This window comes from Poecilia reticulata, linkage group LG16 (genome assembly GCF_000633615.1).
Source record: "Poecilia reticulata strain Guanapo linkage group LG16, Guppy_female_1.0+MT, whole genome shotgun sequence".
NCBI lineage: Eukaryota > Metazoa > Chordata > Actinopteri > Cyprinodontiformes > Poeciliidae > Poecilia > Poecilia reticulata.
The window spans coordinates 26,141,759-26,149,604 of record NC_024346.1 but is presented as its reverse complement, the minus strand read 5'-3'; the positions used below and the strand labels follow the sequence as shown (position 1 = coordinate 26,149,604).

General features: G+C 39.0%; 1 long non-coding RNA gene across 4 annotated transcripts in view; it reads left to right on the top strand.

The window, feature by feature from the left end:
* The window catches only part of LOC103478270 (uncharacterized), a 70,331-nt gene that overhangs the window by 32,491 nt on the left and 29,994 nt on the right, over positions 1-7,846 (top strand). For 2 of the 4 annotated variants that reach the window (XR_535771.2, XR_535768.2), the window contains exon 2: positions 2,229-2,407. This is a non-coding gene — a long non-coding RNA (uncharacterized LOC103478270). Of the gene's footprint in view, positions 1-2,228; positions 2,433-7,846 lie in introns of all 4 variants that reach the window. The other 2 variants (XR_535770.2, XR_535769.2) reach the window with 2 other exon arrangements.

The window sequence follows — 7,846 nt, the reverse complement described above, 5'->3', positions numbered from 1 at the left end:
TATATATATTGATCTTTAACTGCATTGTAAACCAGTCCACTGGGTCAATTAGAAAAAAGTCTGCAAGAAATACATTTCTGATTTTCTGAAAGTGAAAGTTGGTGAAAGTTTAGCTAGAGAGCAGTGGTACGAGCAAAATACAGGCAACAAACTGGGATGCAACAATTAAATGGATTAAACTATTTCAGAAGAATTGCTCCAGGTAGTATTTTCATGAGGAAAACATACTAATTACCACAATTTAACCAGTCTTCAATTCTTCAATTATTTTAGGAAATGCTGACAAAATGTTGCAAATGTGTTTTATTGTTGATTTTATTTGTAAGGAATGTGTGGAATCCCTTGACATTTTGGTTCCTGGAAAAGGTTTTAGCGTTTAATATTTTTGGGGGTATCTGCAAAATTCATTTAGATTCATTTTATTGATGCTAGGTTTTAGCTGCATATCAAAATCCCTGTTTTAGATGCTAAACCATTTTAAAAACTACAATTCCTCAGGCTGACAACATAATAAAATGTTTTATTTTTAAATACCAACAAAAATAAGAAAAGGCTGAATATAAAAAAAAAATGGGGCTTATTTCTGCAATGCAGAGTTTTGCCAGGAGTTTTTCGTTTTCTGACAGCCTAACTAGACTTAAAGTGCATCCTTTCCAGCAATAAAAGACAATTTAACTGAAAAAACAAAACAAACAAACAAAAACAAAAAACAACTCCACATATTTAAAGGTATGAATATTTTTTTTGAAAACTATAATTTTTTCTCAAATTTATTGCATCTGTCGGATATTTAAATCCATCCCAAAAGTTGTGATATTTAGTTAATGAATTTATCAATATTCTTGAAATATATCATTTTTTTTCTCTAAAACTTGTAGCCTGTAGACAGTTTTCTGTAGAAGATTGTCTTCTTCCTCATAAATTACAAATCAACATTCATAATTTCACCGTTTCAGGAAGATTAAAAACTAAATAAAGTGAGGTCTTTACAGGGTGTTGAATTATCCAAGTGACACATTAGCTCATGATTAACATGCCCAGACGTGCTTAATTTTATAACAATCATGTTTTTCAGCCCAGACTGTTTCTGAATTGCACGCCAAACGTATCCCAAAGTGGCACCGGTCCCATTCGAGTTTTCCGAACAACTGGAACGTCCTCCGTTTCAGGAAAACGTCAGGCATACGTTCTCCAAGTGCAAAAAAAAAAGAAAAAAAAAAAGAAGAAACCCCACAAACACGTCCCCGCTGCACGGTGGCCGCAGAAGTCGAAGGATAGGCCTCTGCGCGAGCTTGCCGGTGTGGTCTGTGTGAAGCCATTCCTAAGCTAACTTGACTAAAATACTGTAAAAAAGCTGTAAATTCCAGTCGGGCTAAAGCTAACCGACATGTTTCCCCTCATGAATAAAATGCGCACAATCATCATCGAGTGGAAAATATTTGACTCTTATTTGATCACCACAGAGAGGCTCTTGGTAAATTTGGCCCAGTAATGGGAGCCATGCCTCCTTCCCTCACTGTAGTGACGAGGGGCTGAAAAAGCAGCTCCACTGTACCGACCCCCGCCTCCCTACGCCTCCCCCCTCCACCCCCACTTTGTGTTCTCAGGCCTGCAGCACTTGTCATCTCCCCAGTGGCAGCTTAGATCCTCCAATTTTAGGTTAATTAATCAAAAATGATTTCTTTTCTCATTAGCCATGCAGTTGGTTTGCAATCTGCGAAATCGATGTTTTACAGATGTTTCCCTGGGTTTTGTTTTTCAAGCCGGTGCTGATTTTTATTGGATATAGATTTAAGAGGGTGCTGAGGGATTGAAAGTTAACTCAGCCACACAAAATCACACACATATGCAGCCACAGCCACAACAAGTGCCCATTATTAATAGTCGCATGCTCACAGCAACACGAGCTTCAATAAAGTAGATAAAAATTTTTTACAAAAAACACGGAAAGAAGTCTCACATTTTGGCTCTGCCGCTCAATAACTCATCAATAACTTTTCTTCCAAACATTAATGTTTCACCTTACGGATCACGGCGCTGTCTCGCTCTGGCTCGGGGTTCTCCTGAAACCCGTTTGGTCGTTGCCAAACCCATGGAGGTTGGAGCCCCACACACACATACACACCCCTACACTCTCTCTGGGTAGCGCTCTTTAATCACGTAACGGCTTCTTGTTCTAGTTCCTGCTGGTTGTAAACAAATGTAATGTTGCATTTCCTGTCGTCTAGACATAACAACAAACCTGGCACGGGGCAAACAGTGGAGCGACTTGTGGTTGTTAAGGAGTGGCTGGCACGAGTCGCCGAGCCGGGGCATGTGAGGTGTAAACGAAGAAGCAACGGAGACGGGAACAGCGGAGGTGTCGGGGCGTCGCACGGCGAGCCTCTCTGATGTTCTGGATCACTGGGTGAGGTCAGATTTCTACCGCCGAGGTATTTTTATGTTTTATTTTGAAATCCGGACTGAGTTTATCTTTATCTCCAGTTTGTAGAACTGATTTGCACTGATTCACAGCCACAGTGTTACGAATGGGAGGAGTAGTAATATTTATACCGCTTGAACTTTTGTTCTGTGTTTTTTTTTTTATGCAAAAACGTGAGCCATGAATTTAGTGTCACTTTTTTAAAAAAAACATCTAAATAACTAAAGTTTCAAGTTGAATCACGTAACAAGTGCTTTACATCATAAAAACATAATGCAGTAGCCAAGTATGGAATAAAGAGAACATTGAATTTTGTCAAATACCATCATCAAAATCATCAAGTTAATGCACATCAGACATATTGATTAATGATCCTGTTATTATGCATCAAAATCAATTCTAAACAGGTGGGCTCATAGCCTTGATTTAAAGGAGCTCAATGTTTCGGCTGTTTTGCAGTTTTCTGGAAGTTCGTTCCAGACCTGAGTTGCAAAGAAGCTGCTTCTCCATGTTTGGTTTTAAAACCAGGAGATGTGATTGGTCTAGAAAGTTGATGCAACAACAGCAGATCTTTTGGTGCTAAACCGTTCAGCGACTTATAAACAAGCACAAGTATTTTAAAGACTATTCTCTGAGCAACAGGGAGGCAGTGTAAGGAGTACAATTAATGCACAGTAATCAATTACCTTCAGAAAAGTTTTAATAGTAGATTTTTTCTTAATACAAGTAAGAATCTGCTTGTTAGAGAACACTACAGATGTAGATGAACGAAAGGTCAGAGAGAAGGTTGTGGAGAAATTTAAAGCAGTTAAGTTACGAAACAATGCTACAAGCTCTTTTCAAATCCATCATCTTAAAATTAGAGAGAAAAAAATCTAGGCAATGTTAAGCAAGTAAATAGGTAGACAGAGCAAAGAGACCAATAAGAGAAGGAGCCAAGAGCCTCATGACGACTATCAGCGACACACTCCATAACCTGGCCTCAATGAAAACAGGCAACACTAAAAGAAAGCTGTAAAAAATTCCATTTGGAGACAAACATGTGGAGGAGGGTGCAATGGTACATCAAAAATGCTTAAAAAATAAATAACACCCCGAACAATCCATAAGCATTGTCAAACATGGTGGTGGCATCATCATGCTGGGGGAATGATTTTTATTTTATTTTTTTCTGCAGGGCCAACGGGGTAAGTTCCATGAGAACAGGCCTAAAACCTACAAAGAGTTACAACAAAGTGATTAGATCAAAGCTAATTCGAATGTTAGGATGGCCCAGTCAAAGTCCAGGGCTAAACTCAGCTGAGAGCCAATAAAGTTATCTGACATATTACATTCGCAAAAGGTTTCCATCCAATCCGACGGAGTTCGAAGTGTTTTGTAAAGAAAAAAAATAGACAAAAATGTAGGCCTGTTGACGTGCAAAGCTGGTTGTGACATAACTCCAGATATATTTAGCTTTATTGCTGATGAAAGAGAGTTTTATCTTTAAAAAAATGCTCTACTTTGTTGCTCTTTAAAAAAAAAAAAACCCTGTGAAACATGTACAAGTTTGTGGTTGGAATATGAGAACAATGTGTAAAGGTTTACGGGGTATGAAAGACTATAGATTTTTAATCGCTCCTTCAATTAAGTGTTTCCAAGTGTTAAAAATGTTTCTTCTCTCAAAATTTCTGGACCCACCAACATGCCCACTGTGCCATCTGGGATGCAGTTGTTCTGTCTTTTCGCAGCATATGGCAGCTCGTGTGTGTTTGCGTGTGTGTGTGTGTGTGTGTGTGTGAGAGCGTTCCTCGCGCTGCATTTCTACTTGTGTGCGCTGCTCCCCGCCCACCGTTCCACTCAACTACACAGGAAAAAGAAGATGAAGCAGAGGAGCAAAGGAGCCCAAACAGAAATTATTATTGATTTAATCACATAATCAGCTCCAAACACTTCAGGCCAAGATAGCAAATCCATAATAGCCTCCACACATAACCACCCTTACAAATTTACCATCAAAGCCCTCCGCGCGCAAACTGCAAACACAGGAACCGGGGGTCACCTTCAGTCGCCGGCAAAATATTGACTCTCCTAATGCTTGTATATGTTTTTGATTTAGGCGTTATCAATCACTGATAAGGGCCTCGCGTCTCTAAAACATAACTCCTGTGGCGGCGGAGGATTACGGCGTCACTTTTCTTGTCATAATCTGAGAATATCTGTTCGGCAAAGACGAGATGTGAGGAAAAAATAAATAAATCAATGCAGCTCAGCGTCGGACATTTCCCACTGCGGACGGTCTAGTGGTGTGTTGACACAATGTACAGGAGCTCCACTCATCAGATGGAACATCTGGTTTTGTGAAGAGATTTAATGGGGAGGTAGAAGAGATTTTTGATATTTGTTGGTTTAAGAACTTCCTATTTTCCACTTTACACAAAGTGTTATGTTGCCATTGTGTCTTTAACAATGAAAAAGAACCACATCTGATTTCATTCAAACGCAACAAAAATCCCAATTCTGGCTTCAGCCGCCTTGAAGCCAAAACAAGAAAGAAACTGAAACCTTTGTTTCAGTTTCTTTGTGTATTGTTTGATTTTTGATTTTTTTTTTTTTGCTTACTTTCTACCAAAACATAATTAAATAAATGAATTATTAGAAACACAAAAAACACAGTTGGAGTGACATTAATTGAATGAATAATAGCTTCATGAAACAAAAGTCCTGGTTTTTTTGTCCCTAATTTGTTGTCAAAAGTAAAGTAAAACTTGAAAAAAGATTTTTCTTTTTCCTTTTACCTTGAATGCAGCTTTAGAAATCCCAAAAACTGCAGCCCACGTACTTAACCAAAATATTCCACAATGTCTACGTCTGCCCGTTTTCCACTGTTTAAATAAAGTAATCCTACAGTAGCTTCAGGTTCATTTGCCCCACTTCGTTCCCCCATTCAGTGCCCATGTGTCGCCATTTCCTTCCTTCACTCTTCCGTTCACCTACTATTCCATGTCAGTTCATTTGATAGTTAAGGAATTTGGGTAAATACTAGAGAGAAGTAACCAGTTCTGATTCATACATTAATTTTATTTTGAAGCCACACTATATTCATTGATTGTAGATTTGATCGCTTTTAACTCTTACGAAACAGCTTGTGATCGCCATAATGTGACTTGTTAGTGTTACAGAATCAATCATTTTGAGTTGCTGTTAGATGTCTGATGAAGTCGACCATTAATAAATTAAGCGTTAAAGAAAGTTTCCCATGTTTTAATCATTCACGTTGCGTTTTGAATAACTGGTTCAACAAACGAGCGGTATTGTCTTTACGCACAAAGAAACAAAAACTCCCATTCTGCGATTTGCGTTAACCGCCAACCACTGGTGGTTTTTGAGGTTGTTCATTAAGGCACTTGCCCAGAGTGGCATTGGAGTAGGAGAGGCACAAGCACCAAATAAAATATCGTCAGACGAATCTCTTAGCAAGTTTTCTGGAAGGCTGTCTCATTTTATGTGGATATTAACTGCATGTGACCTCTGCCGCATAACTTCCTGCGTTTTCATTGGTTGTTGGTGCGGCAGAAGGACAGAAGGAGGCGTTCGCCCAGCGCGCCATTCATTCAATTATCACCACTGCCTCCAGGAGAATTCAATTATAAAACTATAATCCATAACTACTGTATGTGTCGATGTCCTGGTTTCTACATTTTTAAGGACAATAGAAAAAAAAACTACATTCTGGAAATGATAAACTAACAATAAGAAATAGTCAACACTTGCCTTAAATATTTGCTATAGTGTTTTGCTCCCCGTTTAGCCCATCACCCCCTTCTTTGTTGACCATCCAACAATAAATCTGATTTAGATCTTGACGCTGTCTCAACATTCATATCTTAAAGCATCTATCCATTCGCTTGCCTATCCTTGTCCATCCAGCCTGCGGCTATGGAAGCCTAATTGTTTACCAAAGGGTTGCGGCTCATTTGCTCCTGGAGATTGGGCCTAATTAACACTAACTTGTCTGAACACCGAGAAGCGCTGTCCACTCCACTTTAATCTAATCTGTACTCTTTCAAAAAATAATGAGATCATTTACACCTCATTAACGAACAATGTAATGTCCGCGCATTAATCATAATGATTGCTTATCATTTCACTTTGCAATATTATCTCCTCTAATGAAACTGTTCACACAACTGCCAAGAGGGCCTTAATTGGTCGTGTGAAATCACAGAGCGCCCAGCAGCTTGCTGCAACGTGTGTGAAGTTCTAATTTGCATGGAAGGCGGAGGGAGGGGATACGGGAGGTGGGCACGAGAGGGGATGGTATCACTTTGGAATGCACATAACGGCGCATGAAAAGGCAGGATAAGGGGGTTTTTGATTTCTTGTAGAAGGAAAGTAATGTGGTTTTGGACAACAAAAAGAAATTGAAAAACTCTCACAAGAATGTAAACGGTTCATACTCCTGCAAGACAAAGACCTTGAACATAACCGGCCAAAGCTGCAAATTAGTGGTTTAGATCAAAGAATGTTCATGTGCTCGAATGACCCAGTCAAAGTTCAGACATAAATCCAATTAAGAATCTGTGGCACAACTTGGGGAAAAAAAGTGATTCTAACAGACACTTTGCATCAGGTCTGACTCAGCTTGAGCCATTTTGCAAAAAGGGATGATAAAAAAAGAAAAATTACGGACGGACGGACGGACGGACCCCAAAACACTTAAAGCTGTAATTGCAGCAAAATTTAATGACTCAGAGGGGATGGAAGCAAATGAACACCACCAATCCGGTTGTAACTTTACTGCAATTTAATTTTACTCAGTGACATACACATTAGTTTTATTAAGAGCAGCTTATGTGATATTTTGTAATCCATAGATTTATTCAAGCGATATTGTCAATCAAAGGCTGCATTTCCTATTATTCTTTACAATCAAAACACAGAAGAGAAGTAGTTAAGATTTGCTAAGGAAAAAAACAGGGAGTCAAAGTTCACTTTTTTGTTGCTGATGTTTAAACTTTTCTTCCCCTTTTTCTGCTCTACACCACTTGAAGTTTTACATCCTGCTGTTTTTTTTTTTTTGGTAAAGTGAATTTGCCAAAAAACATATCCCTTTTTTGTTTTTTTCACAGCCATACAATGATTTGAAAATGTCCATGAATACAGCAAGAAGTTTGTGGCTGGCGTGTGATGAGACGGGGAAACCAGTTCAAAGGCCGTGCATACTTCCGCGAAGCATACTGAAAATTTAAAACGACTCCTGGTCATGGATCTTTTTGGCATAAGATCCATGCCAGTGGTGGATGTGATTACTCAGATGATGTGGCATCCAGAGTGATCCCAGATTTATACAGCTGCCTTGAAGCAACAACAAGAAAATCCATCCAATATTCCAGTTTTTACTTTGCTACTTCCTCTTTCTCACTGTATATGCAGCCACCTGGC